Here is a 12,813-nt window from a genome sequence, read left to right as displayed (position 1 = left end):
TAATTAATGCAGCTGTGGACTCTCCCCGTTTAAGAAGAAAAACTTAAATTATGCTTACCAGATAATTCTCTTTTCTTCTGACTGGAGAGTCCACAGCGGCCTTAATTTTTTTTGTTCTTCTGGCACCTTTTTTCACCCTGATATTTCTCCTACTGTTCCTTGTTCCCTTGGCAGAATGACTGGGGGATGAGGGAAGTGGGGGAGACCTCCTCTTGGTGGCCAGGTTCTGTATTTCCCAAAAATAATGAATGCAGCTGTGGACTCTCCCAGTCAGAAGAAATGAAAATGATCTGGTAAGCATAATTTAAGTTTTTGATTTGTATCTCATTAAGTCTAGAATTATATTTGTAGTAATGTGCAGAGGTCACGTGTATGTATGTATGCCTATGTTAAAGCCCTTAGAGCCTTTTTTTCTTTAACACCTGAGACCTCATTTTTGAGCCGCTATAACATTTTATTGCAATTTTTTTAGAATAATTTTTGTCTGTTATTATGAGTGTAACTGTACTGTGAAATGTATTTATGATGTTTTTTGTTACACTTTTTATTCAAGTATAACACCAGAGCTCTTAGGTCACAATAACCTGACTCACGTTAAATTAAATTACGCTTGAGCAAACCATTTTACTTTCAACTTGTAATACGTATTCTACTTTTGAGGCGTGCAAACACCCACGAAAAAAAAAACCTTACCCATTGCGCGTAACAGCACTCCACTCGTAATCTGGTCCTTAATGCTTGCAATGTTTATAAAAATGCATCTTTGTTATTCTCAGGCTGATTTTGCTTTAAAAATATAATCTAAATTTTGCATTTTGTTTTTTAGCTTTTCATGTTTCTTAATTTAAAGTGAAAGTCAACCCTAGCGTTTGTGAAATGCTATGATTGACTATAGAAAAACATAAAGGGGACTTTCATTCATGAAGTATTACATCATGCAGGAAGCTCCTTGCGATTGTTGCTCTGAGCTGCTAAGGCAGCCCACGGCAGATTGCTGTTTTGCTAAGAGGTTACATTTCTCTTGTTAAGTGTATCCAGTCCACGGATCATCCATTACTTGTGGGATATTCTCCTTCCCAACAGGAAGTTGCAAGAGGATCACCCACAGCAGAGCTGCTATATAGCTCCTCCCCTCACTGCCATATCCAGTCATTCTCTTGCAACTCTCAACTAAGATGGAGGTCGTAAGAGGACTGTGGTGTTTTATACTTAGTTTATTTCTTCAATCAAAAGTTTGTTATTTTTAAATGGTACCGGAGTGTACTGTTTATCTCAGGCAGTATTTAGAAGAAGAATTTGCCTGTGTTTTCTATGATCTTAGCAGAAGTAACTAAGATCCTTTGCTGTTCTCACATATTCTGAGAAGTGAGGTAACTTCAGAGGGGGAATAGCGTGCAGGTTTTCCTGTAATAAGGTATGTGCAGTTAAAATATTTTTCTAGGGATGGAATTTGCTAGAAAATGCTGCTGATACCGAAGTAATGTAAGTAAAGCCTTAAATGCAGTGATAGCGACTGGTATCGGGCTTATTAATAGAGATACATACTCTTATAAAAGTGTATTTTAAAACGTTTGCTGGCATGTTTAATCGTTTTTTACATATGTTTGGTGATACAACTTATGAGTGGGAGGGGCCTATTTTGGCATCCAGCTTCTTCCTGCATTATCCAGGACTTCTCTGAAGGGCTCAAAAGGCTTCAAAAGTCATATTGAGGGAGGTAAAAAGCCACAGTAGAGCTGTGGCAGTTGTTGTGACTGTTTAAAAAACGTTTTTGTCATTTGTTATTCCGTTTTTGGTATTAAAGGGTTAATCATCCATTTGCAAGTGGGTGCAATGCTCTGCTAACTTATTACATACACTGTAAAAATTTCGTTAGTGTAACTGCATTTTTTCACTGTTATTTCAAAATTTGGGAAAATTTGTGTTTCTTAAAGGCGCAGTAACGTTTTTTATATTGCTTGTAATCTTGTTTTAAAGTGTTTTCCAAGCTTGCTAGTCTCATTGCTAGTCTGTTTAAACATGTCTGACACAGAGGAACCTACTTGTTCATTATGTTTGAAAGCCATGGTGGAGCCCCATAGGAGAATGTGTACTAAATGTATTGATTTCACCTTAAACAGTAAAGATCAGTCTTTATCTATAAAAGAATTATCACCATAGGGTTCTGTCGAGGGGGAAGTTATGCCGACTAACTCTCCCCACGTGTCAGACCCTTCGCCTCCCGCTCAGGGGACGCACGCTAATATGGCGCCAATTACATCAGGGACGCCCATAGCGATTACCTTGCAGGACATGGCTGCAATCATGAATAATACCCTGTCAGAGGTATTATCTAGATTGCCTGAATTAAGAGGCAAGCGCGATAGCTCTGGGGTTAGGAGAGATATAGAGCGCGCAAATGCTGTTAGAGCCATGTCTGATACTGCGTCACAGTATGCAGAACATGAGGACGGAGAGCTTCAGTCTGTGGGTGACATCTCTGACTCGGGGAAACCTGATTCAGATATTTCTAATTTTAAATTGAAGCTTGAGAACCTCCGTGTATTGCTTGGGGAGGTATTAGCTGCTCTGAATGACTGTAACACAGTTGCAATTCCAGAGAAATTGTGTAGGCTGGATAGATACTATGCGGTGTGTACTGACGTTTTTTCCTATACCTAAAAGGCTTACAGAAATTATTAGCAAGGAGTGGGATAGACCCGGTGTGCCCTTTTCCCCACCACCTATATTTAGAAAAATGTTTCCAATAGACGCCACTACACTGGACTTATGGCAGACGGTCCCTAAGGTGGAGGGAGCAGTTTCTACTTTAGCAAAGCGTACCACTATCCCGGTTGAGGACAGTTGTGCTTTTTCAGATCCAATGGATAAAAAATTAGAGGGTTACCTTAAGAAAATGTTTATTCAACAAGGTTTTATTTTACAGCCCCTTGCATGCATTGCGCCTGTCACTGCTGCGGCGGCATTCTGGTTTGAGGCCCTGGAAGAGGCCATCCAGACAGCTCCATTGAATGAAATTGACAAGCTTAGAACGCTTAAGCTAGCTAACTCATTTGTTTCTGATGCCATTGTTCATTTGACTAAACTAACGGCTAAGAATTCCGGATTCGCCATCCAGGCGCATTGGACGCTATGGCTTAAATCCTGGTCAGCTGACGTGACTTCAAAGTCTAAAGTACTCAACATTCCTTTCAAGGGTAAGACCTTATTCGGGCCTAGGCTTGAAGGAAATTATTGCTGACATTACTGGAGGCAAGGGTCATACCCTTCCTCAGGACAGGGCCAAATCAAAGGCCAAACAATCTAATTTTCGTGCCTTTCGAAATTTCAAGGCAGGAGCAGCATCAACTTCCTCCGCTTCAAAACAAGAGGGAACTGTTGCTCATTCCAGACAGGCCTGGAAACCTAACCAGTCCTGGAACAAGGGCAAGCAGGCCAGAAAGCCTGCTGCTGCCCCCAAGACAGCATGAAGGAACGGCCCCCTATCCGGAAACGGATCAAGTGGGGGGCAGACTTTCTCTCTTCGCCCAGGCGTGGGCAAGAGAGGATCCCTGGGCGTTGGAGATCATATCTCAGGGATATCTTCTGGACTTCAAAGCTTCTCCTCCACAAGGGAGATTTCATCTTTCAAGGTTATCAGCAAACCAGATAAAGAAAGAGGCATTCCTAAGCTGTGTGCAAGACCTCCTAGTAATGGGAGTGATCCATCCAGTTCCGCGGATGGAACAAGGACAGGGTTTTTATTCAAATCTGTTTGTGGTTCCCAAGAAAGAGGGAACCTTCAGACCAATCTTGGATCTAAAGATCTTAAACAAATTCCTCAGAGTTCCATCATTCAAAATGGAAATTTTCGGGCCATCCTACCCATGATCCAAGAGGGTCAGTACATGACCACAGTGGACTTAAAGGATGCCTACCTTCACATACCGATTCACAAAGATCATCATCGGTTCCTAAGGTTTGCCTTTCTAGACAGGCATTACCAATTTGTAGCTCTTCCCTTCGGGTTGGCCACTGCCCCGAGAATTTTTACAAAGGTTCTGGGCTCACTTCTGGCGGTTCTAAGACCGCGAGGCATAGCGGTGGCTCCGTATCTAGACGACATCCTGATACAGGCGTCAAGCTTTCAAATTGCCAAGTCTCATACCGAGATAGTTCTGGAATTTCTGAGGTCGCATTGGTGGAAAGTGAACGTGGAAAAGAGTTCTCTATCACCACTCACAAAAGTCTCCTTCCTAGGGACTCTTATAGATTCTGTAGAGATGAAAATTTACTTGACGGAGTCCAGGTTATCAAAACTTCTAAATGCTTGCCGTGTCCTTCATTCCATTCCACGCCCGTCAGTGGCTCAGTGCATGGAAGTAATCGGCTTAATGGTAGCGGCAATGGACATAGTGCCATTTGCGCGCCTGCATCTCAGACCGCTGCAATTATGCATGCTCAGTCAGTGGAATGGGGATTACTCAGATTTGTCCCCTCTACTAAATCTATATCAAGAGACCAGAGATTCTCTTCTCTGGTGGCTTTCTCTGGTCCATCTGTCCAAGGGTATGACCTTTCGCAGGCCAGATTGGACGATTGTAACAACAGATGCCAGCCTTCTAGGTTGGGGCGCAGTCTGGAACTCCCTGAAGGCTCAGAGATTGTGTACTCAGGAGGAGAAACTCCTCCCAATAAATATTCTGGAGTTAAGAGCAATATTAAATGCTCTTCTAGCTTGGCCTCAGTTAGCAACACTGAGGTTCATCAGATTTCAGTCGGACAACATCACGACTGTGGCTTACATCAACCATCAAGGGGGAACCAGGAGTTCCCTAGCGATGTTAGAAGTCTCAAAGATAATTCGCTGGGCAGAGTCTCTCTTGCCACCCTGTCAGCGATCCACATCCCAGGCGTAGAGAACTGGGAGGCGGATTTTCTAAGTCGTCAGACTTTTCATCTGGGGGAGTGGGTGAGTGTTTGCTCAACTGGTCCATCGTTGGGGCTAACCAGAACTGGATCTAATGGCGTCTCGCCAGAACGCCAAGCTTCCTTGTTACGGATCCAGGTCCAGGGACCCGGGAGCAACGCTGATAGATGCTCTAGCAGCTCCTTGGTTCTTCAACCTGGCCTATGTGTTTCCACCGTTTCCTCTGCTCCCTCGTCTGATTGCCTAAATTAAACAGGAGAGAGCATCGGTGCTTCTGATAGCACCTGCGTGGCCACGCAGGACCTGGTATGCAGACCTAGTGGACATGTCATCTCTTCCACCATGGACTCTGCCTCTGAGGCAGGACCTTCTAATACAAGGTCCTTTCAATCATCCAAATCTAATTTCTCTGAGACTGACTGCATGGAGATTGAACGCTTGATTCTATCAAGGCGTGGCTTCTCTGTGTCAGTCACTGATACCTTAATACAGGCTCGGAAGCCTGTCACCAGGAAAATCTACCATAAGATATGGCGTAAATATCTTTATTGGTGTGAATCCAAGAGTTACTCATGGAGTAAGGTTAGGATTCCTAGGATATTGTCCTTTCTCCAAGAGGGTTTTGACAAAGGCTTATCAGCTAGTTCTTTAAACGGACAGATCTCTGCTCAGTCTATTCTTTTGCACAAGCGTCTGGCAGAAGTTCCAGACGTCCAGGCATTTTGTCAGGGTTTGGTTAGGATTAAGCCTGTGTTTAAAACTGTTGCTCCCCCGTGGAGCTTAAACTTGGTTCTTAAAGTTCTTCAGGGAGTTCCGTTTGAACCCCTTCATTCCATTGATATTAAACTTTTATCTTGGAAAGTTCTGTTTTTGATGGCTATTTCCTCGGCTCGAAGAGTCTCTGAGTTATCTGCCTTACATTGTAATTCTCCTTATCTGATTTTTGATTCAGACAAGGTAGTTCTGCGTACCAAACCTGGGTTTTTACCTAAGGTGGTTTCTAACAGGAATATCAATCAAGAGATTGTTGTTCCATCATTGTGTCCTAATCCTTCTTCAAAGAAGGAACATCTTTTGCATAATCTGGACGTAGTCCGTGCCTTGAAGTTTTACTTACAGGCTACTAAAGATTTTCGTCAAACATCTGCCCTGTTTGTCGTTTACTCTGGACAGAGGAGAGGTCAAAAAGCTTCGACAACCTCTCTCTCCTTTTGGCTTCAGAGCATAATATGCTTAGCCTATGAGACTGCTGGACAGCAGCCCCCTGAAAGGATTACAGCTCATTCTACTAGAGCTGTGGCTTCCACCTGGGCCTTTAAAAATGAGGCCTCTGTTGAACAGATTTGCAAGGCTGCGACTTGGTCTTCGCTTCACACCTTTTCAAAATTTGACACTTTTGCTTCTTCGGAGGCTGTTTTTGGGTGAAAGGTTCTACAGGCAGTGGTTCCTTCCGTTTAAGTTCCTGCCTTGTCCCTCCCATCATCCGTGTACTTTAGCTTTGGTATTGGTATCCCACAAGTAAAGGATGATCCGTGGACTGGATACACTTAACAAGAGAAAACATAATTTCTTTCATGTAATTAGCAAGAGTCCATGAGCTAGTGACGTATGGGATATACATTCCTACCAGGAGGGGCAAAGTTTCCCAAACCTCAAAATGCCTACAAATACACCCCTCACCACACCCACAAATCAGTTTTACAAACTTTGCCTCCTATGGAGGTGGTGAAGTAAGTTTGTGCTAGATTCTACGTTGATATGCGCTCCGCAGCAGGTTGGAGCCCGGTTTTCCTCTCAGTGTGCAGTGAATGTCAGAGGGATGTGAGGAGAGTATTGCCTATTTGAATTCAATGATCTCCTTCTACGGGGTCTATTTCATAGGTTCTCTGTTATCGGTCGTAGAGATTCATCTCTTACCTCCCTTTTCAGATCGACGATATACTCATATATATATATATATATATATATATATATATATATATATATATATATATATATATATATATATATATATACCATTACCTCTGCTGATTTTCGTTTCAGTACTGGTTTGGCTTTCTACAACATGTAGATGAGTGTCCTGGGGTAAGTAAGTCTTATTTTCTGTGACACTCTAAGCTATGGTTGGGCACTTTATAAAAAAGTTCTAAATATATGTATTCAAACATTTATTTGCCTTGACTCAGGATGTTCAACATTCCTTATTTTCAGACAGTCAGTTTCATATTTGGGATAATGCATTTGAATAAAACATTTTTTTCCTTACCTTAAAATTTGACTTTTCCCTGTGGGCTGTTAGGCTCGCGGGGGCTGAAAATGCTTCATTTTATTGCGTCATTCTTGGCGCGGACTTTTTTGGCGCAAATTTTTTTTATTTCTTTTTCCGGCGTCATACGTGTCGCCGGAAGTTGCGTCATTTTTGACGTTCTTTTGCGCCAAAGATGTCGGCGTTCCGGATGTGGCGCCAAAAGCATTTAGGCGCCAAATAATGTGGGCGTCTTATTTGGCGCTAAAAAAATATGGGCGTCACTTTTGTCTCCATATTATTTAAGTCTCATTTTTTTATTGCTTCTGGTTGCTAGAAGCTTGTTCACTGGCATTTTTTCCCATTCCTGAAACTGTCATTTAAGGAATTTGATCAATTTTGCTTTATATGTTGTTTTTTCTATTACATATTGCAAGATGTCCCATGTTGAAGCTGAGTCAGAAGATACTTCTGGAAAATCGCTGCCTGGTGCTGGAACTACCAAAGCTAAGTGTATCTGCTGTAAACTTTTGGTAGCTGTTCCTCCAGCTGTTGTTTGTATTGAATGTCATGACAAACTTGTTAATGCAGATAATATTTCCTTTAGTAAAGTTACATTACCTGTTGCTGTTCCATCAACATCTAATAATCAGAGTGTTCCTGATAACATAAGAGATTTTGTTTCTAAATCCATTAAGAAGGCTATGCCTGTTATTCCTCCTTCTAGTAAACGTAAAAAGTCTTTTAAAACTTCTCATTTTTCAGATGAATTTTTAAATGAACATCATCATTCTGATTCTGATAATGGTTCTTCTGGTTCAGAGGATTCTGTCTCAGAGGTTGATGCTGAGAAATCTTCATATTTATTTAAAATGGAATTTATTCGTTCTTTACTTAATTGCATTAGAAATTGAGGATTCTGGTCCTCTTGATACTAAATCTAAACGTTTAGATAAGATTTTTAAATCTCCTGTAGTTATTCCAGAAGTTTTTCCTGTCCCTGATGCTATTTCTGAAGTAATTTCCAGGGAATGGAACAATTTGGGTAATTCATTTACTCCTTCTAAACGTTTTAAGCAATTATATCCTGTGCCATCTGACAGATTAGAATTTTGGGACAAAATCCCTAAGGTTGATGGGGCTGTCTCTACTCTTGCTAAGCGTACTACCATTCCTACGGCAGATGGTACTTCCTTTAAGGATCCTTTAGATAGGAAAATTGAATACTTTCTAAGAAAAGCTTACTTGTGTTCAGGTAATCTTCTTAGACCTGCTATATCTTTGGCGGATGTTGCTGCAGCTTCAACTTTTTGGTTGGAAGCTTTAGCGCCACAATTAACAGATCATAATTCTCATAGCATTATTATTCTTCTTCAACATTCTAATAATTTTATTTGTGATGCCATCTTTGATATCATTAGAGTTGATGTCAGGTATATGTCTCTAGCTATTTTAGCTAGAAGAGCTTTATGGCTTAAAACTTGGAATGCTGATATGTCTTCTAAGTCTACTCTGCTTTCCCTTTCTTTCCAGGGTAATAAATTATTTGGTTCTCAGTTGGATTCTATTATCTCAACTTTTACTGGAGGGAAAGGAACTTTTTTACCACAGGATAAAAATCTAAAGGTAAATTTAGGTCTAATAATCGTTTTCGTTCCTTTCGTCACAACAAGGAACAGAAGCCTGATCCTTCATTCTCAGGAGCGGTATCAGTTTGGAAACCATCTCCAGTCTGTAATAAATCCAAGCCTTTTAGAAAATCAAAGCCAGCTCCTAAGTCCACATAAAGGTGCGGCCCTCATTACAGCTCAGCTGGTAGGAGGCAGATTACGTTTTTTCAAAGAAATTTGGATCAATTCCGTTCACAATCTTTGGATTCAGAACATTGTTTCTGAAGGGTACAGAATTGGCTTCAAGATAAGGCCTCCTGCAAAGAGATTTTTTTCTTTCCCGTGTCCCAGTAAATCCAGCGAAGGCTCAAGCATTTCTGAAATGTGTTTCAGATCTAGAGTTGGCTGGAGTAATTATGCCAGTTCCAGTTCTGGAACAGGGGCTGGGGTTTTATTCAAATCTCTTCATTGTACCAAAGAAGGAGAATTCCTTCAGACCAGTTTTGGATCTAAAAATATTGAATCGTTATGTAAGGATACCAACATTCAAAATGGTAACTGTAAGGACTATCCTGCCTTTTGTTCAGCAAGGGCATTATATGTCTACAATAGATTTACAGGATGCATATCTGCATATTCCGATTCATCCAGATCATTATCAGTTTCTGAGATTCTCGTTCCTAGACAAGCATTACCAGTTTGTGGCTCTGCCGTTTGGCCTAGCAACAGCTCCAAGAATTTTTACAAAGGTTCTCGGTGCCCTTCTGTCTGTAATCAGAAAACAGGGTATTGTGGTATTTCCTTATTTGGACGATATCTTGGTACTTGCTCAGTCTTCACATTTAGCAGAATCTCATACGAATCGACTTGTGTTGTTTCTTCAAGATCATGGTTGGAGGATCAATTCACTAAAAAGTTCATTGATTCCTCAGACAAGGGTAACCTTTTTGGGTTTCCAGATAGATTCAGTGTCCATGACTCTATCTTTGACAGACAAGAGACGTCTAAAATTGATATCAGCTTGTCGAAACCTTCAGTCACAATCATTCCCTTCGGTAGCCTTATGCATGGAAATTCTAGGTCTTATGACTGCTGCATCGGACGCGATCCCCTTTGCTCGTTTTCACATGCGACCTCTTCAGCTCTGTATGCTGAACCAGTGGTGCAGGGATTACACAAAGATATCTCAATTAATATCTTTAAAACCGATTGTACGACACTCTCTGACGTGGTGGACAGATCACCATCGTTTAGTTCAGGGGGCTTCTTTTGTTCTTCCGACCTGGACTGTAATCTCAACAGATGCAAGTCTTACAGGTTGGGGAGCTGTGTGGGGGTCTTTGACGGCACAAGGGGTTTGGGAATCTCAGGAGGTGAGATTACGATCAATATTTTGGAACTCCGTGCAATTTTCAGAGCTCTTCAGTCTTGGCCTCTTCTAAAGAGAGAATCGTTTATTTGTTTTCAGACAGACAATATCACAACTGTGGCATAAATCAATCATCAAGGAGGGACTCACAGCCCTCTGGCTATGAAAGAAGTATCTCGAATTCTGGTTTGGGCGGAATCCAGCTCCTGTCTAATCTCTGCGGTTCATATCCCAGGTATAGACAATTGGGAAGCGGATTATCTCAGTCGCCAAACGTTGCATCCGGGCGAATGGTCTCTTCACCCAGAGGTATTTCTTCAGATTGTCCAAATGTGGGGACTTCCAGAAATAGATCTGATGGCCTCTCATCTAAACAAGAAACTTCCCAGGTATCTGTCCAGATCCAGGGATCCTCAAGCGGAAGCAGTGGATGCATTGTCACTTCCTTGGAAGTATCATCCTGCTTATATCTTTCCGCCTCTAGTTCTTCTTCCAAGAGTGATCTCCAAGATTCTGAAGGAATGCTCGTTTGTTCTGCTGGTAGCTCCAGCATGGCCTCACAGGTTTTGGTATGTGGATCTTGTCCAGATGGCCTCTTGCCAACCGTGGACTCTTCCGTTAAGACCAGACCTTCTGTCGCAAGGTCCTTTTTTCCATCAGGATCTCAAATCCTTAAATTTAAAGGTATGGAGATTGAACGCTTGATTCTTAGTCAAAGAGGTTTCTCTGACTCTGTGATTAATACTATGTTACAGGCTTGTAAATCTGTATCTAGGGAGATATATTATAGAGTCTGGAAGACTTATATTTCTTGGTGTCTTTCTCATCATTTTTCATGGCATTCTTTTAGAATTCCGAGAATTTTACAGTTTCTTCAGGATGGTTTGGAGAAAGGTTTGTCTGCAAGTTCCTTGAAAGGACAAATCTCTGCTCATTAAGTCAATTTCTCCTCCTTGGAGTTTGAATTTGGTTCTGGGGGCTCTTCAAGCTCCTCCGTTTGAACCTATGCATTCGTTGGACATTAAATTACTTTCTTGGAAAGTTTTGTTCCTTTTGGCCCTCTCTTCTGCCAGAAGAGTTTCTGAATTATCTGCTCTTTCTTGTGAGTCTCCTTTTCTGATTTTTCATCAGGATAAGGCGGTGTTGCGAACTTCTTTTGAATTTTTACCTAAGGTTGTGAATTCCAACAACATTAGTAGAGAAATTGTGGTTCCTTCATTATGTCCTAATCCTAAGAATTCTAAGGAGAAATCATTGCATTCTTTGGATGTAGTTAGAGCTTTTAAATATTATGTTGAAGCTACTAAGAATTTCCGAAAGACTTCTAATCTGTTATCTTTTCCGGTTCTAGGAAAGGTCAGAAGGCCTTTGCCATTTCTCTGGCATCTTGGTTGAAATCTTTATTTCATCATGCTTATGTCGAGTCGGGTAAAACTCCGCCTCAAAGGATTACAGCTCATTCTACTAGGTCAGTTTCTACTTCCTGGGCGTTTAGGAATGAAGCTTCGGTTGATCAGATTTGCAAAGCAGCAACTTGGTCTTCTTTGCATACTTTTACTAAATTCTACCATTTTGATGTGTTTTCTTCTTCTGAAGCTGTTTTTGGTAGAAAAGTACTTCAGGCAGCTGTTTCAGTTTGAATCTTCTGCTTATATTTTCATTTTTTTTTCATTATAAAATTTAAACTTTATTTTGTGTGTGGATTATTTTCAGCGGAATTGGCTGTCTTTATTTTATCCCTCCCTCTCTAGTGACTCTTGCGTGGAAAGATCCACATCTTGGGTATTCATTATCCCATACGTCACTAGCTCATGGACTCTTGCTAATTACATGAAAGAAAACATAATTTATGTAAGAACTTACCTGATAAATTCATTTCTTTCATATTAGCAAGAGTCCATGAGGCCCACCCTTTTTTGTGGTGGTTATGATTTTTTTGTATAAAGCACAATTATTCCAATTCCTTATTTTTTATGCTTTCGCACTTTTTTCTTATCACCCCACTTCTTGGCTATTCGTTAAACTGATTTGTGGGTATGGTGAGGGGTGTATTTGTAGGCATTTTGAGGTTTGGGAAACTTTGCCCCTCCTGGTAGGAATGTATATCCCATACGTCACTAGCTCATGGACTCTTGCTAATATGAAAGAAATGAATTTATCAGGTAAGTTCTTACATAAATTATGTTTTATGCTTACCTGATAAATTTATTTCTCTTGTAGTGTATCCAGTCCACGGCCCGCCCTGTCCTTTTAAGGCAGGTCTAAATTTTAATTAAACTACAGTCACCACTGCACCCTATGGTTTCTCCTTTCTCGTCTTGTTTCGGTCGAATAACTGGATATGGCAGTGAGGGGAGGAGCTATATAGCAGCTCTGCTGTGGGTGATCCTCTTGCAACTTCCTGTTGTGAAGGAGAATATCCCACAAGTAATGGATGATCCGTGGACTGGATACACTACAAGAGAAATAAATTTATCAGGTAAGCATAAATTATGTTTTTCACCTCTTAGCCAATAGCCGTGCGGTAAATCCGGCTTGGCGCCCTTGGGAGCCGGATTTACTGCACGGCTATTGGCTAAGAGGTGGAGACATTACCTCTTAGCAAAACAGAGATCTGCAGTGGGGTGCCTTAGAAGTTTAGATCGGCGATCGCTTGAAACAAATAAAGGAGATTTCTGCA

General features: G+C 41.2%; 1 protein-coding gene across 1 annotated transcript in view; it reads left to right on the top strand.

The window, feature by feature from the left end:
• The window catches only part of PSME4 (proteasome activator subunit 4), a gene marked incomplete in the record, with an annotated part of 938,614 nt that overhangs the window by 362,370 nt on the left and 563,431 nt on the right, over window positions 1-12,813 (top strand).

Source organism: Bombina bombina, chromosome 4 (assembly GCF_027579735.1).
Source record: "Bombina bombina isolate aBomBom1 chromosome 4, aBomBom1.pri, whole genome shotgun sequence".
Taxonomy (NCBI): Eukaryota; Metazoa; Chordata; class Amphibia; order Anura; family Bombinatoridae; genus Bombina; species Bombina bombina.
The sequence above is the reverse complement of the archived record's forward strand: the minus strand, read 5'-3'. Positions and strand labels throughout refer to the sequence as shown.